At 34.6% G+C, this 27,598-nt stretch overlaps 1 protein-coding gene and 1 pseudogene across 1 annotated transcript in view; one reads left to right on the forward strand and one right to left on the reverse strand.

Moving 5' to 3' along the window:
• Positions 1-27,598, forward strand: part of LRP1B (LDL receptor related protein 1B) — a 1,985,448-nt gene that overhangs the window by 1,332,340 nt on the left and 625,510 nt on the right. The window lies entirely within an intron of this gene.
• Positions 25,423-26,423, reverse strand: LOC122902691 (annotated as a pseudogene).

Genomic DNA, 27,598 nt, shown 5'->3' on the forward strand with positions numbered 1-27,598 from the left:
ATGAAGACATTTAGGGGAGAAAATATAGCTTAGTCACTTTCATGCTTAATAGGCATTCAGTAAATATATTGGATTTAACTAAATTTAAATAAATCAGGAATTCATGATTCTGACCAGCAATAGGCCACCACTACAATAAAGAAAAGATGCTCTTTTCTAAAACTTTTCTTCAGCATGAGAGAGTATTTAGTAATAAACACTGTATGTCGATGACAAACATAGGATTGGTTTTAATTTTTATAAATGCAAAAATATATACTTACATATTTTTGTGCCAACGCTAGTACTTTTTATGTAATTTTTATATTTAGAGTAATTTAAATTAATTGGGCCATGAAATATGGCCCGAGTTTATGTATTACAACATTCGCCTCCTCAAAATAAGATCAAATATTTTCATTTTCTGTTTGATTTGTCCTCATGGACATGAACCATAGCAAAGTGACAGAATAGAAATGAAAATGATACTTTCAAGTTCTTCTCACATTTTCACATATATAAAAAGAAGTAAGACAGTCAATATACAGTAGACCCCTTCTCCATGCTTTCACTCTCTATGGTCAACCATGGTCCAGAAGCAGAAGATCCTTCTTCTGAACTATCATTAGAAGGTCAATAGAAGCCTAACACTACGTTACAATGCCTATGTCATTCACCTCACTTCATCTCATCACATAGACATTTTATCACCTCACATCATCACAAGTGCCAGGGTGAGAATAATACGATAAGATATTTTGAGACAGAGAGATACCACATTTACATTTATGTAATGTAAATTCATTAGGATAAAGTGTATGTATGTAATGTAAATTCAAAGGATAAAGTGGAATTTATAGTATAGTATCACAGTTGCTCTTTTTTGTTATTAATTATTGTTGTTAATCTATTACTGTGCCTAGCTGATAAATTTGACTTTATCATATTTATGTATCATAGATATGTGTGCATAGGAAAACAGATGATATATAGAGAGTTTGGTAATATCCCTGGTTCTAGGCATCTACTTCAGATATCTCCTCCCCAGATCATGGGAGATTCCTGTAATTCATTTTTTAGTGGGGAGATTTTCTGAACATCTTTACTTAACTTGAAAGATGATTTATATGAGACTCCTACCATCTGCATAAAATAGGGAAGTTTTTACTATATGGATCTGATTTAACATAGAGGATTCAGGGCAGATATTCTAGTCTTTATATACCTTTAGAGAATGTTACCTGTGGTGAGACCTTGCTATTTCCTACATGAAATTCAGTCAGTTTCCAATTTTGAGAATGATCAGAGAACATTCTACTTTTCCCCCATTATAAGGATCACTGAGCATATAACAATCATTATCCATCCTGTTTATCTGCTTCAGTGAAGTAACACTTCCACTGCCAGGGGAAAAAATGTCTAAAAAGATGCAGGAATATATTGACTGTTTTATTACCAAGGTAGAATTGTAGTAAAAATGTTGACAAAGGTTTAGCGTTAACACAAGTAAAATAATCATAGCCCCCTGTGTTCTGGTGAATAATAATGCAAAGTTCACAAAGAAATAATTTTAAAAAATACCTATCATTCAGTGCTGTAAAATTAAAATATGTGTTTAAAAATAAATAAATAAAGGTTAGAAATAATTTTTTGAAATTATCTAATCCTCCAAGTAGGGAATTAATGAATGCTTTAACACCAGTTATCATACATTCACCTTATGCATATATTTCCAGGTTGATTTTTGAACAGTTATGCAAAACTTTTAAAAAAAGAAAATGAATTTTAGATCTTTTGGTTCCTCATGTTATTGTTACATGGAATTAACAAGAAACAAATCAAAGCTTAGACATATGCAATATAAAGGAGCAGTTGTGGATATTTTAAATCTATTATTTTTTCAGGGTATGAGAGAGCTAAGCTTAGAGTTAATGGCATGGCCTTGGGAGCTCAACTGCTTGGGTTCAAACCCCAAGCCTATGATTTACTAGTTGTATAATTTGGGGCAAGTTACTTAACTTCCTTAGGGCTTGGTTTGTCCATCTGAAAACTGGAGAAAATTATAGGGTCTATATCAAAGGATCTAGTAAAAGAGTTTAATAGTCATTTAATACAAATATTTTAAACACGTATAAATGCACGAAAAGTTCTTGGAAGTGTCTCACATATAATCAGTGTTATGTAGTTACATGCTCAAATAAATAAAATTTTAAAGAGTTATACTTTTGGGGGTTCCTGGTGGTTCAGTCAGTTAAGTGTCTGACTCCTGATTTCAGCTCAGGTCATGATATAGGGGTCGTGAGATAAAGCCCAGGCTGGGCTCTGTGCTAGTGAGAAGTCTGACATTTCCTTTCTCCTTCCTCCTCTGTTCCTCCCCTGTTCTCTGAGACTGTCTCTCTCTCCAATAAATAAATAAATAAATAAATCTTAGAAAAATAGTAATAGTAAATTGTAAATCATAATAGTAATAGTAAATCATATCATTTTCCTAACCTTTTGTTGAAATTTAGGTTTCATTACTTTTTTAGGGTCCCTTTTGAATACATATTGTCTCATATTTCAGTTATTCATATTAGGGTTAACATTATACTTTTCTATATCATAGCAATTTTTTAAAAGAAAAATGTCAATAAAAATTTGAATCACAGCTCTAAGGAAGAGCAATATGGTTGATCTTTCGACAGAATTCAGATATAATCAGGTGACTAGACTATCAAACCTACTTTCAAAGGTATATCCATTTTCCCAGCTCCCAGAGCAAAAAAATCCTGACATTTTGTCTTGTAGTTTTCAACAGAGATGTTGAATATCACAATAATAAATAAAGTTATCGTTGTTTATGAACTACTATATGCCATTTAATTGTCACTTTTTTCCCCTAGTCATTAGAACCACCTAATAAGATAGTTGTTTTCATTTCCTATGAGGAAACTTAAGCTCTGGGAAGTGAATGAAGTAAGCTGGCTCAGAAAAATATACTTCATCAAAGGCAAACCCAGGTTCCCAATGATCATGACCAACCTCCCAGTCCATGTTTCATTGTTTTCTAAATTAAGAAAACTTTGTGGTTTTTTTTTTGTTTTTTTTTAAAGATTTTTTATTTATTTATTTGACAGAGAGAGAGAGAGAGAGATCGCAAGTAGGCAGAGGCAGGCAGAGAGACGGGGGAAGCAGGCTCCCCGCTGAGCAGAGAGCCCGATGTGGGGCTCGATCCCAGGACCCTGAGATCATGTCCTGAGCCGAAGGCAGCGGCTTAACCCACTGAGCCACCCAGGCGCCCCAAGAAAACTTTGTTTTTTTAAGTACGCTTCACACCCAGCATGGAACCAATGTGGGACTTGAACTCACAACCCCGACACCAAGAGCCAGGCTGAGACCAAGAGTCTGACACTTAACTGAGTAAGCCAGCCATGTGCCCCAAGAAAGCTTTGCATCTCTTTGAATTTAATGTCACATTTCATTTTTTAAAATTTTGTGTCTTTTAAATTTTATATATTTTTTGTATCTAAATATTTGTAAATAATATTTTTGTAAATAAATTTTTGTATCTAAATTTTGTATCTTTTAAATTTTGTATCTAATTATAAAACACTTAGCATTCTCCCCTGCTATCACTGATGTCTTATAAATCTCTTCTTAGTAACTACATATTTTCACAGCACATGTGACTATCAATATATCCTCAACTATTCATCTATTATTGGGCAATTTGATTTTAGTTCATTTCAATCCTATCATCAATAATTTTAATTCATGTTTCTATGCACAAATATTTATCTGTATTTAATAACCTTGGGTTTTGTTGTTATTGTTGTTAGAAAGTCATATGATCTTATTTGCCAGAAACACATAGATGAACATAAGCCTTCCTGAGAAGGAAAGTATCACTAAACCCTAATGAAAATTAAGTTATGCTCTTTCTTGTATGGTCTTATTATCTATTTATTTATTTTAAAAAGTCTGCTCTCTTGGCCACTTTCAAATATGCAGTACGGTGTTAAAAACTAAAATCATCCATACTGTACATACATTCTCATAGTTTATTTATTTTATAGCTAGAAGTTTGTGCCTTTTGACACCTTCATCCATTTCAACCAAACCCCACCTCTTCCCTCTAGCAACCAGAAATTTGTTCTCTGTATCTGTAACTTCAGTGTTTTGTTGTTGTTGTTTGTTTTGTTTTGAAGATTCCACATATAAGTGAGATCATATGGCATTTGTATTTCTTTGTTTGACTTATTTCTCTTAGTGTAATGCCCTCAATACCCATACATGTTGTTGCAAATGACAAGATTTCCTTCCTTTTTATGATTAAATATTATACATATACATATATATATACACACATACATACACCGAATTTTATATGTGTGTGTATTTGTGTGTGTATATATATGTGTGTGTGTATAAATATATATATATATACGTCAAATTTTCTTTATTCATTCATCTATTGATAGATTCTTAGATTGCTTCCATGTCTTTGCTATTATAAACAGTGCTGCAATGAAAATGGGGGGTGCATATGACCTCTCCTGTGCCAAAAAAGCAAAACAAGAAAGTTTAGCATAAAGTAGAGATACAAAGTAGTGGTTTTATGTTGACAGCTACAGTAGGGATTGAGGGCAAAAATTTGAATGTAATGTATTGGGAAATTAGAATAAGATAATCACATTTTATCTCCTTATGCTTTTGGAAGATTTATATATATTCATCCTATTCCACTGACTGGATTGATAACTGGACTCATTAACCTAAATTCTCTATCATATAATCTGGCATGTACTGGCAATTTATAGCATGTAGTTGATACTTACATCCACCTACTGAATGAACACATGAGAGGATGTTGTTTCCTTAGCATAGAGAGAAGATGTATAAATAAGTGTATTTGTTACATTCATAATAAACAAGAACACCAAAATTATAGATTTCTCTTTAAGGTGAAAATGAATAATTAACATTTATGAAGCCATCTAATTTAAATATATCTTTATCAGTAAAACACAGTTATTAATTGAATAAATTCTGAGTGCATTACAAAAACAGCAACAACAACAAAATTTATAATAAACCATTTTTGAGAAATGTGTTAATTTTGTTCAGATATTGAGATCTGGGCTTATATGATTAAGCATTAAATTAAAATTATATCATCATCCTGACTTCATGATAATAAGGAAAGTATGCACTTATATTGTGTTTTTATTAGTGTTTTACAGGTATTACTTTCATATTGTGCAAAGATTTTCAGGAAAAAAATTCTCCCTCTGAGGCTTTCTCTCTTCAAAGTCACATACCAGTTATAAACCTGTACACAATTCAGATTTCACTTCCTTCATGTTCACGCTTAACACCATAGGAATTCCCTTAGCACTTAGAGCTTGTATGATTAATATTTTCCTAACACTGTTTTATTTACCCAACTACATTATAAAATATTTGAGTAAGGGAATGTCACTTATTTATTTATGTCAACTACATAGTTAAGTCCTTTATAATAATATTAATAATTATAATAGCATCTGGCGCTTGCTAATTTTCATTGCAATTCTATGAGGAAGGTTTTAGCAACATAGTTTATAGATAAGGAATCTAAGGAAGTCAAACACTAAGTAATTTCCTCAAGGTCTAATAGCCAGAGGATGCTTGTTTAGTTATCTGACTTTGAGGAAACTGACCTCAGAACTCTCCTTAACCTTTTTTTTTTTTTTCCAATTTATTTATTTTCAGAAAAACAGTATTCATTAATTTTTTCACCACACCCAGTGCTCCATGCAAGCTGTGCCCTCTATAATACCCACCACCTGGTACCCCAACCTCCCACCCCCCCGCCACTTCAAACCCCTCAGATTGTTTTTCAATCTCCTTAACCTTTAAGCTCTATAGGAAGAAGTCATGAAGTTCATGTTTGAGATTCTCCTTGGAATTATTATTTCATGTCACCAGATGGCAGTATAGAGTCAAGTTTTGTTGATTATTTACAAGGGATAGACTAATTCTTACCTCCTTGGAGTTTATAGTCGAGAAAGGGAACAACTTAACAATGAAGGTCAGTAAAATAACTGTTATTATGGATGGATTTTGAATGTAAAAGGTAGTAAATACATTTTAAAAGGTGTAGAATGAGGTCCTGAAAAGACCCTTGGTTAGTCTAGTTCAATCCATCCTCTGTCACTCACTAGGCTTGTCAACTGAGGCAAAATAATTAACTTCTGGGTCCTTGATTACTCATCTGATGGTTGAAGCAGCTAGAGGTAAGGAGGGAATAAATGGGAAACAGATTGGGCAGGACTCAGACCATGGTGGAATTTAAATGGTTCTTTCAAGGAATTTTAATTTTTGTCCCCTAGGGTGGGTGCGTCTAGTGATTTCACACTTGAATGTGCATCTGAATTATCTGCAGGGATCACTAAAATACAGATTTCTGGGCTGCACTCAAGAGCTTTTAATTCAATAGGTCTGGGGTGTAGCTTGGGATTTTGCATTCTTAGTAAGTTCCCAGAGGATGCTGATGTTGTCTAAAGAACTATAGTCTAAGTAAAGGAATAAATAAGTTTTAAATAAATAAGTTTTAAATATTTGGTCAAAGGAGTGAAAATAGCAGGTTTGGGTGCTAGAAACTTGACTCCATTTGTGCAAGTGATGGACTGCGGAAGGACAGCACTGTAGGTAGGAGAATGGTAAGGAGACTAGCTGTAGATCAGGAGGTAGCTAATGCCAAAATCTGGGAGCCTGTCATAAAAGCAGAGAGAATGGTATGAATGAGATAACACTTAGAAACAAAATTAATTAAAAAAAAAGAAAAACAGTGATAGCAGTTGTAGAGTAGGGGAGATTGGGAAGAAAAGGAAGAATTTGAGATGGCTTTGTGTTTCTAGTTTCTGTAATTGGCTTCATGATCAAAATATGACATAGAGTCCACAGGATTGGTTTAAGGCAGGGATCAACAAACTTTGTCTGTGAAAGGCCTGACAGTAAGTGTTTTAGGCTTTTTAGGCCATATGGTCTCTGTTGCAACTATTCAACTCAGCTGCTGTGTGAAAGTAATCACATAGAAAATGAACTATTGTACTTTTGTTCCAATAAAATTTAATTTATGGTCAGAAATTGTGTGTGTGTCTATTATTTGTTTAACAACATTTTTATAGTGCTGAGTATTTGTTGGGTATCTTCTAAGTGCTTTAAAAAGAAACTAAAGTGTTTAATCTTTGCAGTGATTTCATTTACAGATGAAAAGCTAGGATAGATAATGGTACGCCATCAGAATAGGACAAAATAGAAATTAGTATTTCATATACTTTTCATGTGTTATGGATATTACTCCTTTTAAAAAAAAATTATTTATTTATTTATTTGAGAGAGAGAGCATGCATAAGCCAGGGAGGGATAAAGGGAGAGGTAAGAAAGGATCTTAAGCAGACTCCACACTGAGCACAAGCCTGACATGGTCTCTTTCCCAGGACCCCAAGACCATGACCTGAGCTGAAACGAAGAACCAGAGGCATAACTGACTGCACCACCCAGGCACCCCGGAATATTATTCTTTATTTGTTTTCTAAGCTACAGTATTAACCTGTAGGCCAAGGTCTACTGGTACCTGGTTTAAAGGATAAATAAGAAATAGACTTTTGATATATTCAATTTGAGGTACTGCTGGGATATGATTGAATATTCAGGGCTTCAAAGGCAAGGAGAGTTTGAACTAGAAGTAGAGCTTTGGTAGTCATTCAATTTTAAGTTGAAGGCAAGATGATAGGTGAGATTTCCCAAGAATGTTACAGAAAATGAGAAGAGGGCAAAGATAGAACTTTCAAGAAAATGAACACTAAAGCGGAAGGGAAGGTAGAATGCTGAGGAGATGACCAAGAAATTTCAGAACCAAAGAGAGCACAGTCAGATGAATAAACAAACAAAAGCAAAAATGAAACAAACAAAAAACTAAGAAAGGTGTCAAGATGACAGTGGTCAACAGAGTTAATTCTCCGGGAGAAGGCAAGAAAGACAAAGACATAAGTATATTCATTGGATTTGGCAACTTGGAGGATGGTCTGCTATAATTTTATTTAGGACAATTTACATGGAGTTGTTTGTATATGTCCTAGTGATCATAAGTTTGTCTGAGGTTGAGTATTATTATTAATTTTAAAGTCTTTTCACTAAAATAATATAATTTATTAAATAAAAGAACAATGTTGTTAGGTAACACGATGCAAATACAAGCAAGATACTTAGCTTATGCAATGTCATAACCAGAAGGAAGAGTCTAGAGCCAGACTGTTCGAGTTCACATTTTAATTTTGTCCTATCCTGACTACACAACCATTATTTATCCTGTTTTTTTGTCTGTAAAATGGAATTGTTGTGAAAGATTAAACAGGTTAGTTTCCTTTTAAAGCACTTAGAAGATAGCTGACAAATACTAAGCACTATGTAAATGTTATTAAGTAAATTATAGAAAGATAGATGGACAGACAGACACAGACAAAATTTCCTTAGTTTCTTTGTTTCACCCATCAGTATTCCTCTCTTCTGTTTATAAGAGGAGTTGTTTGTAAACACGGAGAAAGTACAACTTCCTTCTTTTGTTGCAGACCTTCTCCTGTCCCGAAGGTTGGCATTCCTCTGTGTCCTCCCTCAGTTCAAAGATGTTTTCTTAATCCCAGCTTCAGTTGTGATTTAATACCAAGTGGAGTTCAGTTTTTCCATGAATCCAGAAAGATTTCATCACTCTGATGTTGTTGTTGTTGTTGTTGTTCTCAGTTTTCTTCTATATTTCTTTAGCTGTTGTGATTGGAATCTGCTCCTGAAATAATTCAAGAATATGATTGTCACTTTAAGATTTTTATTCATTTATTTGACAGACAGAGATCACAAGTAGGCAGAGAGGCAGGCAGAGAGAGAGGAGGAAGCGGGCTCCCCGCTGAGCAGAGAGCCCGATGCGGGACTCGATCTGGGATCATGACCTGAGCCGAAGGCAGCGGCCTTAACCCACTGAGCCACCCAGGTGCCCCTGTCACTTTAAATATAGAGTGTTGCAAATACTTTATCTATTAGACTTTCACCAATTACAAGATGTTTTCCCTTTTTGAAGAAACTTCTTTTTCTGAAAATAATTCAGTTCAATGGGGACCTAATATATATTTATTCATATAAATAGTGCGATTTTCCAGGAACCATTTTATTTCACTTTCAAAGACAGGCTACTGACTCAATCTCCCCTTTCAATTTTCTTCTTGAAACCCAGTGACTGCCAAATGTGCAAACAATTTTATATAACACATTAATGACAATATCCCTCAGCAAAATCAAAACCCAGAGACAAAATGAATGAGGCATGAGGGTTTTATTCACAGTTACAACAAGGATTAGATTAATTAGATTAAAAAATATATATACTCCAAGGCAGTATCCATCCCACATCCCTGCTTTGTAAAGCATCCATGAATCATTACAAGAATGAATGAGTCTAAGGGAATTGGTTCATTTAGAGGTGTAGTATGTATAATGGGTAGAGGCTCATACTCCAGAATCTGAAACCTATTTCCCTCTTAATAGTTCTGTGATTTAAGTCCTCTTGAAATTAAGTTTACTCTTCTATAAAATGGAGGTAATTTATTTTTATAAACAAAACTGGTAAGAAGAATAAAGGATATAATGCTTACAAAGCACTTAGCACATTTTCTAGCATATTGTGATAAAAATAAATTATTCCATTTTAGAATCTTTATTCTTTCCATCAATTTTTATCTCACTTGCCTATTATGTTATGACAGTATAAGGAGAATTAAGGGCTATTCCACAAAGAGTAGTTTTAACATTGAAATGATATAAGTACCTACTACAATTGTTTCAGGAAAATATTTCTATGGAAAATGAAACTTTTATTGGCAACATTTATAAGAAAATTAGTATTTTGAAAAAAAAAATTCCAGATTCTAAGAATATTAGTAATATCATTGCTCCTTTAGAGGACAAAGTCACTTATAAATCTTGAAGGATTTTATTTAGACTTATAAATATACTTAATCATAGGCAATATTTATCAAATTACTAAGAAGGTTTAAGAAAAAAAAAAAAGAATTACTCTTGATACCATGTTTCAATGTGGTGGAGCTGAATCTCAAATATTTGCAAATTACTTAAATCATCTAATTCCGCAGCTTACTTTATCAAGATCTAACTACCTGTCATAAAGACTAAATTTCTCTCTATGTCCATATGTTTACATATTTACATATATGTATATGTATGTAGAGATATATATACATATATCTGTGTCTGTATATAATGTATGTGTGTTCCCCATCCTATATCTTATTAACAGTGTTAAAAAAATATTGTTTCCCTGTTTGATTTGATTTGGTTTGCTTTGCTTTGCTTTGCTTTTTGAGAGGTGGGGGGTGGGCAGAGAGAGAGAATCTTAAGGAGGTTCCATGCCCAGTATGGAGCTCCAGGTGGAGCTCGACCTCATGACCATGAGATCATGACCTGTGCCAAAATTAAGAGATGCTTAACAACTGAGCCACCCAGGCACCCCATCCCCTGACTATTTAGTAGCTCTTTATTTCAAATATTTATGTACTATCAAAAGGGGATTTATTTTATTTTACATGAATTCTATTTTTAAATGCTAGTATTTCTAAGAATGGCAAGCTGCTGTGAAATAGTTAAATCAAAATGTTTTCACCTTTACTTGTAGTTGATACCAGCAACTTTGAAGAGATGAAGATTCTGACTGAGGTGAAGTGAAAGGCAGTTGATATCAAAGCAAGGAGGAATTTTTATGATTTGAGTAATCCTGTGAGGCCTCTATAATGAGGTGCTTAGAACTTTATGCAGTACTGAGACCTCAGTAGAAGAGAGGGGGAAATTAACAATGAGGAAGAAAATGAGAGTTGAAACATGCCAAAGACATGTTGCTCCTATTTCCAACTATTAATATAAAAAGATAGAATGGGACTCACTTAATCCTCTTATGTTTTTTTTTTTTTTTTCCTATAACACATAGTCCTCTGCTCCCAGTACCAGTTATATAAACTAAACTAGCACCCAATTTAGTTTCTTAATAAATCCTATGTTCTCTTAAAACCATAGTATAAATTAATGGGTTTTGTTGGTTCATCTGAAAAACTTAATTGCCATTTTTATCATTATTTCTTTGGCAAAATATGATAGAAATATCAAACAGCTAACCTGTAAAAGAATTTATATGCAGGCAGTAAGTTTAGCTGCATTATAAATTGCTATTTTTAAAATATGCAATCTACCTTGGAGCAGTAGAAAAGATTAGTAAAAAAGGAATCATCAAAATTCCTTCTTCTTTTGTATGCTATTTGATGTACTTGCCTAAGTCATGCAAACCTAAGTGATTTAAAGCCCTGCATTCATTCAAATCTACTAAATGCTGAATCCATGGTTCTACTCCAAGGTCAGGATTTTTCAGCCTCTACATTGTTCACATTTTCCACCAGATAATTCCTAGCTGGGAGGAGGGGAAGGCCTTTCCTTTGCATTGCAGGAAGTTTATTGGGATCCTTGACTACTAGTATGCCAGTACTATCTCCTGTCAACCAAAAATGTGTCCATACATTCCCAAAAGTCTCCTGGAGGGATGGGAGGTGGAGATCCACTGTTTTAAATAAGAAAGCCTTTTTGTGATTATAAATTTATCATAAAGATAAAAACTTTGATGTTTATTCATTCAAATCATACAAGTATATAAATAGCAAGCAAATTAAGAGACTAGAAAAACACCTAAAGTCACTTTTTTAGAATAACTGAAAGTTCATTGGTGTTTTAAGCACTAAATGTAACATAATATTCCATGTTTGTTTTTATCCTTTTACAAAGAACTGTGCACAAATAAATGGAAAAAGTATTTGAGGCTTTTAGAATTTTTCTCATTGAAATACAGATATTTTATGGAAAATCAGATAAGATTTTTTAGACGTTTTATTTTCTACTCCATAAAAATAGAGTATAGTATAAAATTAATCCATTAAATATGTTATAATTTGATGGAAGTGCCTTCTAATATTGCTAGGATTTGGTGAAACTAAAGCAATCAGAACGTCTTTCACTTGCATGTATTTTATTATATGTGTGTGTTTTGAATAAGAAATTCATTCTAGTTCTTGAACATCGAATGTTAAAATTATAATTTGAAGGCATTTGTCAAAAGTAAAATAGAATTGGGGATTAGTGTTTAATTGTAAGATCCTTCTGAAAATGCATTTCTTTAAAAATGCTAAATTATTTTCTAAAAGAAAAAGTATAATATAGATATTTTATTATATTAGTAATTATTTTGTACCAATAAAGTTTATTAACAGGATGAATATTAGTTACTATAAAAAATGACATGAGGGAAAGAAAAATCTTCCACTTATCTAATAAACTGGATCCTGGTATTCTCATTATAGCAGAATTTTATTATGTAAATAAATATGATACATATTTTATATTGCATCCATATTTGCATACATTTTATTTGAATTTAATGGATAAAATAATTGTTTGGGTTTAAAAGATTTATTTTTGCTGGTGAGAAATGTACTACAATTAAACATGGTTTGCATAAAATATGAAATTATCTTTAATGATATTGTTTTCTTCACAGAACACATATCAGTCTCATGTGGTTGCATAATTAACATTTGGTTCTCCTATAAAATATTGTAATTATACATTATTTCGTCTCTTTACCTACAGCTATGATGTGCCTTAGAAGATTAACTCCCTTTTCAAATATTTAGATTCCTAATTCTTTAGAACATATCCCACAAACTTTAATGAGCATGCATATGAATCCAAATGTCTTTAAGTCTAACACAGTAATAGATACCAGAGAAATTTTATGAAAAAATATGTTGTGTACTTAGTCATAGTTCCTGCCAACATGACACTGATATTCAAACTCAGATATTGACAAATTAAGGCCCTTAGACTAAGTTCAGCTTCCTGCCTCCTTCATAACTAAAGTTTTATCTGAACATAGCCAAACGTTTTGATTCACATATTGTTTTCGTTGACTTTGTGCTACAACAGAAAAGTAGAATAGTTACTCTGAAGGGCATAAGGCTTGCAAAGGTGAAAATATTTACTATCTGGCCTTTTCCAGAAAAAAATAATAGAAAATGTCAATCTTTGATTTATCAGTATATACAGACATAAAGCATATGAATACAAGTCATGGATAATTAGAAAACAGGACAGTAAACAATCAATTGCTAAATGCCTTGTTTAGCCAATAATTAAAATAATATTAAGTGATGGAAGAGATCAGCATTTGCTACCTTCATTAGAAACTGTTCTGTGGAAGAAAAATGACTTAAGTTGATTCATAAAGAAAGGTTAAGACATTGATGATAAAATTCTGTGGGAGAAGTGTACCAAGTGAAAGTGGAAAAGGACAAGCTCTAGATATTCAGAGAACAATGAGAAATTGATTTAAGCATGTGCATAATGTTTATGCAAAAGAAAAGCAGTCATAGAGGCTGGAAGATAGAGTAGTCTCTTAGAAAGAGTGGTATGTTCTAAGCAGTACCCCACAGAGGACCAGTTACATGGCCACAGAGGTCATTCAAAGGTGATGAAATAAAACTATGTTGGAAGAGGAAAGGTTAAAATGCGGAGAAGGAAACACATATTAGGGAAAGTCTGGTAATAATAACTGATTGAATACGCTAGTGAAAAAAGTGGAAAAAAGGCTCTGAAATTTAAGTTTTGTGAGTTTAGAAGGCTGAGAATATCTTTAACAAAAACAAATTGAGTGCATCAGGATAAAACAAAACAAGCAAACAAAAAAACACATGGGGGTTAAAGAACAGAAAATAAACAATTCTGGCAAGTGTCAAAGAATCATGGGGGGATGGTAGGAGGTAAGTTGGAGATTTTGCCTTTTCAGCAAGGCAGCTGTATGGATTAAGTCTGTGTTTTAAAAGCCTAACTGTATGCATGGGGGGGAACTAGAAATCAAGAAATTACTTAGAAACTTAGAGTAGCAATCTAAGAGAGAAATGGAGAGAACCTAAATTGAGCCAGTGACCATAGAACTGCAGGGAATGGTGTACGTGATTAGAGTACAGATTCTTAAACCCCTTGGTATAAGAACTATATCTTGTCTACTATTAAATTCAAGATTTTTAAAAGTGGGCAGAATAACTAGGTTCCTCATAAATATTTTTTCAATGCAAAAATATAAAGAGGGAAATTACATGTATCTCTAAGTTTTTTTGGTCAACTTGGGTTTATTTTAATTATTTTAAGATTTTATTTATTTATTCATGAGAGAGAGGCAGAGGAAGACACAGGTTCCTGTGGAGCAGGGATCCCACAGCCTGATGTGGGATTTGATTCTAGGACCCTGAGATCATGACCTGAGTTGAAGGTAGATGCCCAACTGATTGAGCACCCCCTGGAAACTTCAGCTTAAGTTTAGATAATATGAACCATCAGTACACTCAGTTTGCACAGCTCTAATAGCATTTCATCTGTTAGTTACAGCATTCCATTGACTGGTCAGCTTTTCCCAACTCCTGGATATAATTTAAAGGGATAGTCTTGGTCTTATAGGAGTTCACAACCTCTGTATTGATACTGGATTCTGCCATAGTATTTCTTATAAAATAGTTAATTCTTTAATGGCAGGTATTGGCAAAACTTTTCTATAGAGAGCCAGATTATAAGTATTTTCGGGCTTGCTGGGCCATATGATCTCTGCTGAAACTGCTCAACTTTGCTCTTACTGTGTGAAAGCAGCCATAAACAACGTGGAAACTAATGAGCATGGCTATGTTATAATAAAACATTATTTACCAAAGTAAGCAGTGAATTATATTTGGCTCTGGGGTCACCATTTACTAATGCCTGCTTTATATTAAAATACGAGTTTGTGAATCAAATTCCTTAATTTGGTAATTTGGTGTCTATTTGCATGGTTCAAAAGAAACTAAAAGTATTTAACAGTATTGTTCAATATTCTCAAATTGAGAAAATTTAAATATTGAAAGTAAAGTCTTTTAGATTTTGCACACTCTGAAAGCACAAAATATTGTGAATATTACATTACAGTGTTATTAATACAGATGGGCTACAAACCAATGTGACTTTATACTTTATTGTGCATATAGAAACTAAATATTTTATTTATTTTCTTTTTACTTTTAAAAATATTTTTTCATGATTATAGGTTGTTGAGAAGAGCCGGTATGATTCTGGCCCCAAAATAGTGATGTTCAAAGTGAAATCCAACTACCTATCATTTAGCTGACTTGGATTATACTTTTAATTTCCTTGAAAGGAATAGCATTTCTTATGTCCGTATTTTTTTGTATTAACTATATATTTTTTATTTTCTGTATTCTTTTTTTTTAATTTTTAAATTTTTTTTTTTTTTACTACACATGTAATGTATTTTTATCCTTGGGGGTACAAGTCTGTGAATAACCAGGTTTACACACTTCACAGCACTCACCATAGCACACACCCTCCCCAATGTCCACAACCCCACCCCCTTTCCTAACCCCCCTCCCCCCAGCAACCCTCAGTTTCTTTTGAGAGATTAAGAGTCACTTACGGTTTTTCTCCCTCCCAATTCCATCTTGTTTCATTTATTCTTTTCCTACCACCTTAACCCCCCATGTTGCATCTCCACTTCCTCATATCAGAGAGATCATATGATAGTTGTCTTTCTCCGATTGACTTATTTCGCTAAGCATAATACCCTCTAGTTCCATCCACTTCATCATAAATGGCAAGATTTCATTTCTTTTGATGGCTGCATAGTATTCCATTGTGTATATATACCACATCTTCTTGATCCATTCATCTGTTGATGGACATCTAGGTTCTTTCCATAGTTTGGTTATTGTGGACATTGCTGCTATAAACATTTGGGTGCACGTGCCCCTTCAGATCACTATGTTTGTATCTTTAGGGTAAATATCCAGTAGTGCAATTACTGGGTCATAGGGTAGTTCTATTTTCAACTTTTTTGAGGAACCTCCATGCTGTTTTCCAGAGTGGTTCCACCAGCTTGCATTCCCACCAACAGTGTAGGAGGGTTCCCCTTTCTCTGCATCCTCAACAGCATCTGTCATTTCCTGACTTGTTAATTTTAGCCATTCTGACTGTTGTGAGGTGGTATCTCATTGTGGTTTTGATTTGTATTTCCCTGATGCCAAGTGATGTGGAGAACTTTTTCATGTGTCTGTTGGCCATCTGGAGGTCTTCTTTGCAGAAATGTCTGTTCATGTCTTCTGCCCATTTCCTGATTGGATTATTTGTTCCTTGGATGCTGAGTTTGCTAAGTTCTTTATAGATTTTGGACACTAGCCCTTTATCTGATATGTCATTTGCAAATATCTTCTCCCATTCTGTCAGTTGTCTTTTGGTTTTGTTAACTGTTTCCTTTGCTGTACAAAAGCTTTTGATTTTGATGAAATCCCAATAGTTCATTTTTGCCCTTGCTTCCCTTGCCTTTGGCGATGTTCCTAGGAAGAAGTTGCTGTGGCTGAGGTCGAAGAGGTTGCTGCCTGTGTTCTCCTCAAGGATTTTGATGGATTTCTTTCTCACATTGAGATCCTTCATCCATTTTGAGTCTATTTTCGTGTGTTGTGTAAGGAAATGGTCCAATTTAATTTCTCTGCATGTGGCTGTCCAATTTTCACAGCACCATTTATTAAAGAGGCTGTCTTTTTTCCATTGGACATTCTTTCCTGCTTTGTCAAAGATTAGTTGACCATAGAGTTGAGGGTCTATTTCTGGGCTCTCTATTCTGTTCCATTGATCTATGTGTCTGTTTTTGTGCCAGTACCATGCTGTCTTGATGATGACAGCTTTGTAATAGAGCTTGAAGTCCGGAATTGTGATGCCACCAACTTTGGCTTTCTTTTTCAATATCCCTTTGGATATTTTAGGTCTTTTCTGGTTCCATATTAATTTTAGGATTATTTATTCCATTTCTTTGAAAAAATGCATGGTATTTTGATAGGAATTGCATTAAATATGTAGATTGCTTTAGGTAGCATAGACATTTTCACAATATTTGTTCTTCCAATCCAGGAGCACGGAATATTTTTCCATTTCTTTGTGTCTTCCTCAATTTCTATTATGAGTACTTTATAGTTTTCTGAGTATAGATTCTTAGCCTCTTTGGTTAGGTTTATTCCTAGGTATCATATAGTTTGGGTGCAATTGTAAATGGGATTGACTTTTTAATTTCTCTTTCTTCTGTCTTGTTGGTGTAGAGAAATGCAACTGATTTCTGTGCATTGATTTTATATCCTGACACTTTACTGAATTTCTATACAAGTTCTAGCAGTTTTGGAGTGGAGTCTTTTGGGTTTTCCACATATAGTATCATATCATCTGCAAAGAGTGATAGTTTGACTTCTTCTTGGCCAATTTGGATGCCTTTAATTTCCTTTTGTTTTCTAATTGCTGAAGCTAGGACTTCTCGTACTATGTTGAATAGCAGTAGTGATAATGGACGTTCCTGACCTTAGCAGAAAAGCTTTCAGTTTTTCTCCATTGAGAATGATATTTACAGTGGGTTTTTCATAGATGGCTTTGATGATATTGAGGAATGTGCCCTCTATCCCTACACTTTGAAGAGTTTTGATCAGGAAGGGATGCTGTACTTTGTCAGATGCTTTTTCAGCATCTATTGAGAGTATAATATGGTACTTGTTCTTTCTTTTTTTTTTTTTTTTTTTAAGATTTTTATTTATTTATTTATTTGACAGAGAGAGAGAGAGATCACAAGCAGGCAGAGAGAGAGAGAGGAAGGGAAGCAGGCTTCCTGCTGAGCAGAGAGCCCGACGCGGGACTCGATCCCAGGACCCTGAGATCATGACCTGAGCCGAAGTCAGTGGCTTTACCCACTGAGCCACCCAAGCGCCCCTGTTCTTTCTTTTATTAATGAGTTGTATCACATTGATTGATTTGTGGATGTTGAACCAACCTTGCAGCCCTGGAATAAATCCCACTTGGTCGTGGTGAATAATCCTTTTAATGTACTATTGGATGCTCTTGGCTAGTATTTTGGTGAGAATTTTCACATCTGTGTTCATAAGGATATTGGTCTATAGTTCTCTTTTTTGATGGGATCCTTTTCTGGTTTTGGGATCAAGGTGATGCTGGCCTCATAAAATGAGTTTGGAAGTTTTCCTTCCATTTCTATTTTTTGGAACTGTTTCAGGAGAATAGGAATTAGTTCTTATTTAAATATTTGGTAGAATTCCCCTGGGAAGCTGTCTGGCCCTGGGCTTTTGTTTATTTGGAGAATTTTGATGACTGTTTCAATTTCCTTACTGGTTATAGGTCTGTTCAGGTTTTCTATTTCTTCTTGGTTCAGTTTTGGTAGTTTCTATGTCTCTAGGAATGCATCCATTTCTTCTGGATTGTCAAATTTGTTGGCATAGAGTTGCTCATAGTATGTTCTTATAATTGTCTGTATTTCTTTGGTGTTAGTTGTGATCTCTCCTCTTTCATTCATGATTTTATTTATTTGGGTCCTTTCTCTTTTCTTTTTGATAAGTCTGGCCAGGGGTTTATCAATCTTATTAATTCTTTCAAAGAACCAACTCCTAGTTTTGTTGATTTGTTCTATTGTTTTTTAGTTTTTATTTCATTGATTTCTGCTCTGATCTTTATGATTTCTCTTCTCCTGCTGGGTTAGGGTTTCTTTCTTGTTCTTTCTCCAGCTCCTTTAGGTTTAGGGTTAGGTTGTGTACTTGAGACCTTTCTTGTTTCTTGAGAAAGGCTTGTACCACTATATATTTTCCTCTCAGGACCGCCTTTGTTGTGTCCCACAGATTTTGAACCGTTGTGTTTTCATTACCATTTGTTTCCATGAATTTTTGCAATTCTTCTTTAATTTCCTGGTTGACCCATTCATTTTTTAGAAGGATGATGTTTAGTCTCCATGTATTTGGGTTCTTTCCAAATTTCTTCTTGTGATTGAGTTCTAGCTTCAGAGCATTGTGGTCTGAAAATATGTAGGGAATGATTCCATCTTTTGATACCAGTTGAGACCTATTTAGGACCCAGGGTGTGATCTATTCTGGAGAATGTTCCATGTGCACTAGAGAAGAATGTGTATTCTGTAGCTTTGGGATGAAATGTTCTGAATATATCTGTGATGTCCATCTGGTCCAGTGTGTCATTTAAGGCCTTTATTTCCTTGTTGATCTTTTGCTTGGATGATCTGTCCATTTCAGTGAGGGGAGTGTTAAAGTCCCCTACTATTATTGTATTATTGTTGATGTGTTTTTTTGATTTTGTTATTAATTGGTTTATATAACTGGCTGCTCCCATGTTAGGGGCATAGATATTTAAAATTGTTAGATCTTCTTATTGGACAGACCCTTTGAGTATGATATAGTGTCCTTCCTCATCTCTTATTATAGTCTTTGGCTTAAAGTCTATTTGATCTGATATAAGGATTGCTACCCCTGCTTTCTTCTGATGTCCATTAGCATGGTAAATTCTTTTCCACCCTCTCACTTTAAATCTGGAGGTTTCTTTGGGTTTAAAATGAGTTTCTTATAGGCAACATATTGATGGGTTTTGGTTTTTATCCATTCTGATTCCCTGTGTCTTTTGATTGGGGCATTTAGTCCATTAACATTCAGGGTAATTATTGAGAGATATGAATTTAGTGCCATTGTATTGCTTGTAAGGTGACTGTTACTGTATATTGTCTCTGTTCCTTTCTGATCTACTACTTTTAGGCTCTCTCTTTGCTTAGAGGACCCCTTTCAATATTTCCTGTAGAGCTGGTTTGGTGTTTGCAAATTCTTTCAGTTTTTGTTTGTCCTGGAAGCTTTTAATCTCTCCTTCTATTTTCAATGATAGCCCAGCTGGATATAATATTCTTGGCTGCATATTTTTCTTGTTTAGTGCTCTGAATATATCATGCCAGTGCTTTCTGGCCTGCCAGGTCTCTGTGGATAAGTCTGCTGCCAACCTAATATTTTTGCCATTGTATGTTATAGACTTCTTTTCCTGGGCTGCTTTCAGGATATTCTGTTTGTCACTAAGACTTGTAAATTTTACTATTAGGTGATGGAGTGTGGACCTATTTTTGTTGATTTTGAGGGAGTTTCTCTGCACCTCCTGGATTTTGATGCTTGTTCCTTTTGCCAGGTTAGGGAAATTCTCTCCAATAATTCTCTTCAATACACCTTCTGCTCCCTCTGTCTTTCATCTTCTTCTTGAATCCCAATTATTCTAATGTTGTTTTGTCTTATGGTATCACTTATCTCTCGAATTCTCCCCTCCTGGTCCGTAGTTGTTTGTCCCTCTTTGCTCAGCTTCTTCACTCTCTGTCATTTGGTCTTCTATATCACTAATTCTTTCTTCTGCCTCATTTATCCTAGCAGTAATAGTCTCCATTTTTTATTGCACCTCATTAATAGCTTTTTTAATTTCAACTTGGTTAGACTTTAGTTCTTTTATTTCTCCAGAGAGGGCTTTTATATCTCCCAAGTGGGTTTCTCTAATATCTTCCATGCCTTTTTTTGGGCCTGTCTAGAACCTTGAGATGTATCATTCTGAACTCTAGATCTGACATATTACCAATGTCTGTATTGATGAGGTCCTTAGCCTTTGGTACTGCCTATTGTTCTTTTTTTTGTGGTGAATTTTTCTGCCTTATCATTTGTCCAGATAAGAGTATATGAAGGAGCAATAAAATACTAAAAGGGTGGCAAAGACCCCAGGAAGATACACTTTAACCAAATCAGAAGAGACCCCAAATTGTGGGGGGAAGAAAGGGGATAAAAAGAGGTTCAGAAAAAAAGAAACAATTAAAAAAAGAAAACAAATAAAGAAAAATATAAAAAAGAAAAAAATATATATATTAGATAAACTAGTTAAAAAAGAAAAGGGTAAAAGTTAAAAAAAATTCAGCAGCAGCAGAAGAATTTTTTGAATTTTCAATTCAAAACATTAAAAAAATTTAAATTAACTGCAAGACTAAAGAATCATGGGGAGAAAGCCATGAGTTCCGTGCTTTGCTTTCTCCTCCTCTGGAATTCCTCTGCTCTCCTTGGTAGTGAACCTGCACTCCTTGGTAAGTTAACTTGGTCCTGGCTGGATTTCTTGTTGATCTTCTGGGGCGGGGGGGGGGGGGGGTTTACTGTTGTAGTGATTTTCAAGTGTCTTTGCCCCAGGTGGAATTGCACCACCCTTACCAGGGGCTGGGCTGAGTAATCCACTTGGGCTTGCTTTCGGGAGCTTTTGTTCCCTGAATGCTTTCAGTAGAGTTCCAGAGGATAGGAATGAAAATTTCAGCCTCCCAGTCTCCAGCCTGGAGGAGCTGTCAGCTCAGGGCCCCACTCCTCAGTGCACCCTCAGAGAATAGCACCCAATCACTCCCGTCTCTGGCCTCTGGCCGTGCTCCCAGCTCACCCAGCCTGCGACCGTTTCAAGGTAGCCCTGAGCTGAGAGCTCACTCCTCAGCTCTGTCTCTGTTGCTGGCTTCCCTGTTCTAATACCTGCAAACTCTGTGACACTCAGACACTCCCGGTCCTTCTGTGACCCTGCGGGACCTGGGGCCACACTGACCCCACATGGGCTTCACCCAGGTTTAGCCTCTGGAGCTATGTACCTCAGTGGAACAGACTTTTAAAAGTCCTGATTTAGTGCTCCATTGCTCCACCACTTGCCAGGAGCCAGCCCCTCCCCCCGCAGTCTATCTTCCCATTGCTTTGGATTCACTTCTCCACCAGTCCTACCTTTCAGAAAGTGGTTGATTTTCCGTTTCTAGAATTGCTGTTCTTCTTCTCTTCAATCTCCCGTTGGATTTTTAGGTGTTTGCAATATTTAGATAAGCTATCTAGCTGATCTCCTGCTACCTGATGTAGTCTCAGCCTGCTACTCCTCTGCCATCTTGACTCCTCCCTCCTCCCTATGTCAGTATTTTTAAACAAATTTTTTCTCCTCCTTCCTCTTCCACCCTTTGCTCTTCAATTGTTTTTCTGTTTTTCTTCTTTTTCCTCACCTTCTGTTCCTTGTCCCAAGTGTTGAAAGTTGAACTTTTACTACTACAGCTGGCTCTCCCTGGCTCTAGGTACTTAATGGTTCTCAAACATTGCTCCTTGACTCTGGGTCCTCTCCTCCAATACCTTTCCTCCTTAATAAACTTTATATCTGCTCTCTTGCTTCTCTAACCTGCAATTTCTTTAGGGAATCTAATTATAACACATAATTTATACTTGTGAAGAAAAAATATATAGTACTTCCCCATGTGATAGAGGGAGTTGTACTCTCAAAGAATCTCTAGACTTAGGCTTCCATTTTTTCTCTAATGGTGTTGTTCTTCATTGATTTTTTTTTAATTGAGGTAAAAATTAGTATGCATTAAATGAGTTTCAGCTGTATATTATAATTCAGTTTGTACACTACAAAGCAATTACTACCATAGGTCTAGTTACCATCCATCACTGTACAATTGAGACCTATCACCCATTTGCCTACCCTCTCAATTTCTTTCCCTTCTGATAACCAATATATTCTATATAACTTTGATTATGTTTCCTTTTGTTTGTTTGGTTTTTAGATTTCATATATAAATGAAATTATATGGTATTTGTCTTTCACTATCTGACTTATTTCACTTAGCATAATACCCTAAAGGTTCATCCATGTTGTCACAAATACTGATTTTCTTTTTTATAGCTGAGTGGTATTCCATCATATCTATCTCTATATATCTATATCTATATATCACATCTTTTGATCAATTCATCCATTGATTGACACTTAGATTGTTTCCATAAGTTTGGTAATCATAAATTATGCTGCAGTGAACAGGGTTGCATATTTCTTTTTGAATTGGTGTTTTTGTTTTCTGAATAAATACTCAGAAGTGGAATTGCTGAATTTCGTTAGTTCTGTTTTCAGTTTTTTGAGGAATATCCATATAGGTTTCCACAGTGGCTTTACCAATTTACATTACCACCAACAGGGTATGAGCGTTCCCTTTTCTTCACATCCTCTCCAACAGATGTTACTTCTTATCTCTTTGACAAAAGCCATTTTAACAAGAATGAGATGATAATCTCATTATGGCTTTGATTTGCATTTCCCTGATAATTAATGATGTTGAACATCTTTTCATGTGCCTGTCAACCATCTCTATGTCTTCTTTGGAAAAATGTCTATTTAAATCCTCAGTCCATTTTTTAATGAGGTTGTTTCTTTTGTTATTTTTGAATTATGTGTTCTTTACGTACTTTGTATATTAGCTCCTATATATTATGAGCACATTTCTTCCATTTAGCACCTTGATTTGTGTTTTGTTGGTGATTTCCTTTACTGTGTAGAAGATTTTAGGTTTGATGTAGTCCCATTTGTTTATTTTTGCTATTGTTTCCCTTGCCTTTGAAGTCAAACAAATAAACAAACAAACAAACAAAAATTACTAAGACTGATGTCCAGGAGCTAACCATATATGTTTTCTTCTGAGATTTTATGGTTTCAGGCTTTACATTCAAGTCTCTTATCAATTTTGAGTTAACTTTTGTGTGTAGTGTAAGATAGCAATCCAGTTTCATTTTTTCTCATGTGGTTGTCCAATTTTCCCAATTCCATTTATTGAAAAGACTGTCCTTTTCCTTTTGTGTATTTTTGACTCCTGTATCATAAATTAATTGAGCATATATGTGTGGGTTTATTTTAGGGCCTGTACTCAAGTACATTTATTTGAGCCCCTCTTTTTTTCTTGTTCAATCCAGGTAAAGATTTATTTATTCTTTCAAAGAAACTTTAAGTTTCCTTGAGCATTTCTTTTATCTTCTAAGTCTCTATTAAATGTATTTCTACTCTGATCTTTATTATTCCCTTCATTCTACTAATTTTGGGCATTATTTATTCTCCTTTTTTTACTTCCTTTAGGTGTACAGTTAGATTGTTGATGTGAGATTTTTTTTGTATTTCTTCAGGTTAACCATTGCTAGAGACTTCCCTCATAAAACAGGTTTTGCTGCATCTCACAGATTTTGGCCTTTTGTATTTCAATTTTGATTCATCTCCAGTTTTTTTTTTTTTTTTTTTTCTTGAGTTTACAATTGAGCCATTGGCTATTTGGTAGTATGCTGTTTAATCTCTACATAATTTTGATTTTTATACTTTTCTTCCTGTAATTGATTTCTAGTTTTATACTGTTGTGGTCAGAAAAGATGCTTAATATGATTTCATTTTTTTGTGAATTTGCTGAGACTTGTTCTGTGGTTTAACATCTTATCTATCCTGAAGAATGTTCCATGTGCTCTTGAGAAGAACATGCATTCTGCTTCTTTTGGATGGAATGTTATATATATATCTGCATCTAGCTGGTTTAATGCGTCATTTAAGGCCAATATTTCCTTATTGATTTTCTGTCTGGATATCCATCCATTGATGTAAGTGGCACTTAAACGTCCCCTATTATTATTGTATTGCTATTAGTTACTCTCTTTTAGTATATTAATATTTGCTTTATATATTTAGGTACTCCTTCACTGGGTGTATAAATACCTACATAAATACTTACAAGTGTTATATCTCCTTTTTGTACTGATCATTATGTAATGCCCTTGTCTTTCATATAGTTTGTTTTGAAGTTTATTTTGTCTGATATAAGTATAACCCCCAGCAGAACACTTTTTTTTTTTTTTTTTTAACTTTCCCTTTGCATGGAATATCTTTGGTCTGTGTGTGTCCTTATATCTGAAGTGAGTCTCTTTCAGGAAATATATGCATGGGTCTTGGGGTTTGTTTTTGTTTGTTTGTTTGTTTTGTTTTGTTTTTCACATTCAGGCATTCTGTGTCTTTTGATTAGAGATTTACTCCATTTACATTTAAGTAATTATCGATAGGTATATACTTATTGACATTCTGTTGATTGTATTGTGGACATTTTTGTAGTTTGTCTTTGTTCCTTTTTTTCTTCTTTTGTTCTCCTCCCTGTGGTTTGATGATTTTCTCTATTGTTATGTTTAGATTCCTTTCTGTCTTTGGTGTATCCACTATAGATTGTTTATTTGTGGTTACTGTGTGGTCCACAAATAGCACTAGATAGATAGAAATGCACACACGTACAGATAGTCTATTTTGTTGATAGCATCTTACATCCAAACACATTAAAAAAAACTACATCTTTATTACCCTCCCCTACCATGTATTCTATTCTTGATGTCACATTTTACTTCTCTTTCTAATTCTTGAAAATTATTTTTATTAATTAATTATTTTTAGAAGCACCCTAAACTAGTTAATTTTATTAGTCCAAGCGCTCATATTGCAAGCATTAAACCAAGTATGGTCTCTGATTCTGTGAGCCCAGATTCACATATTTGGGGAGATAAAAGCAAACTGTGACCCATGTATATGGATGAAAAACCAAGTTAATCACATTGTAGTTTTAAATTTCTACAGCCTAGAAGCCACAAGTTACAGATCTTTAAGGTCTTTCTGGATGTCCCACAACGTATCTGCACTTTTACTGAGATGGGCAACCTCATCATCCTTCAGCTTTTGGTTGATCACACTGGTTAAGCCCTGAGCATTCAGGATACACATAAGGTTCAGGAAGATGTCATTCTCAAAACCACATATCCCTTCACCATTGTGGACACTGGATGATTCTGGGTAGATTTTTCAACATGGGTTCAATGAGATCAGACACACTTAATCAAGTAGCCCAGTTGGTATTTCCTTTTAGCTTGATGACTTCATAGACACTTTCCACCACCATCTTATGTACATCTAATGCACTTCCTTCAAATTTTCACTGTCGTTTTATGTTCCCATTTCTGGATTCAGTTCCTGAAGGGAAACACCTGCCACATTCACTCTACTTCACACAGCCACACCTAAATCACCCTATTCTCCCAAAATCCATCCATGGCAGCTCCTGGGATGAATGCCAAAATTTTCAGCCATAAGATAGAGAAATCTAGCAGAATCCAGATTACACCACTTCCAATCACACAGTGCTTGGGTAGTCCACTTAGTTTCCAAGTAACATATGTGAGAATATCCACTAGGTTGGAAACCACAATTATGATACAATCAGGACTGTACTTGACTATCTGAAGAATAATGAATTTGAAGACATAACATTCCTCTGCTCCAGATTGAGCTCTCTCTCTGTCCTGCTGGTGGACTCCCACAGTCACCACCACAATCTTAGAATTGGCAGTCACAGAATCATCTTTATCTGCCACAATTTTAGGTGTCTGAAGAAATAAGCTCCCATATTGCAGATCCAACATTTCTTCTTTATCTTCAAAAATATCCACAAGGACAAGTTCAGCCAGGGACTTTCCCAGAATGCTGATAGCACATGCCAAACCAACTTGTCTAATTCCCACTACAATGATTTTATTGTTTGGGATGGTTGCCTCTTCTTCTGTAACTGGTGCAATCAGTTTTTCCTTAAGAGTTGTCATTGTGCCCAGAGAGAAGCAGCTGGGAGAGCCATGCAAAGACCATATTTTACATCTTTTTATTTTTTGTACTCCTTATCTAATTATTACAGCTATAATTAATTTTAGTATGTTTGTCTTTTAGCCTTCATGTTAGCTTTATAAATTGTTAATCCATTATCTTTATGACATATTATATTTATTAATGAGATTTTTACTTTCAGATGTTTGCTTGTTATTAGTTATTCCTTTTTCTTTTTATCTTAAAGAAGTCTCTTTAACATTTCTTTTAAGACCACTTAGTGGTAATGAATTCTTTGCATTTTGCTTATCTGGGAAACTCTATTTCTCTTTCAATTCCAAATAATAACCTTACTGGATAAAGTATTTTTGTATGGAAGTTTTGCTTTACTTTGTTTTGTTTTGTTTTTACTTTCAGCCCTCTGAACATGTCATCCCACTCCCATGTGGCCTATAAACATTCTGTTGATAAATCTGCTGATAGCCTTAAGGTTCCCCTATATGTAAGAATTTGTTTTCCTCTTGCTGCTATTAATATTCTCTCTTCACCTTTAACTATTGACATTTTAATTCTAATGTATCTTGGTCTGGATCCCTTTTTATTTATTTTATGTGGAACTCTCTGTGCTTCATGGAATAGGATGTCTAATCCCCCCCTTTATTTTTCCTAGATTATGGAAGTTTTCAAGCATACTTTATTTTTTTAAGTTTTTATTGAAATTCCAGATATTTAACATACATTGTAATTAATTTCAGGTGTAAAAGCTAGCTATTCATTACTCACATATGATACCCAGTGATCATCACAAGTGCCATCCTTAATAATTCACCATCCCACTACCCACCTCCCCTCCATTAACCATCAGTTTATTCTCTATAAGTGAGAGTCTGTTTTATTGTTTGCCTCCCTTTTTTGCCTCCATATTCATCTGTTTTGTTTCTTAATTTTCACATATGAGTGAAATCATATGGTACTTGTCTTTCTTTGACTTCTTTTACTTGGCATAATACTCTCTAGCTCTACCCATATCATTGCAAATGGCAAAATTTCACTCTTTCTATGGCTGAAGTTATATTTCATGTATGTATATGCAGCATTTGATGAAATTTATTCATCAGTCAATGGGCGTTTGTGCTCTTCTCATAATTTGGCTATTGTTGATTATGTTGCTAAAAGC

The sequence above is a fragment of the Neovison vison genome, chromosome 3 (genome assembly GCF_020171115.1).
Source record: "Neovison vison isolate M4711 chromosome 3, ASM_NN_V1, whole genome shotgun sequence".
NCBI classification, from domain to species: Eukaryota; Metazoa; Chordata; class Mammalia; order Carnivora; family Mustelidae; genus Neogale; species Neogale vison.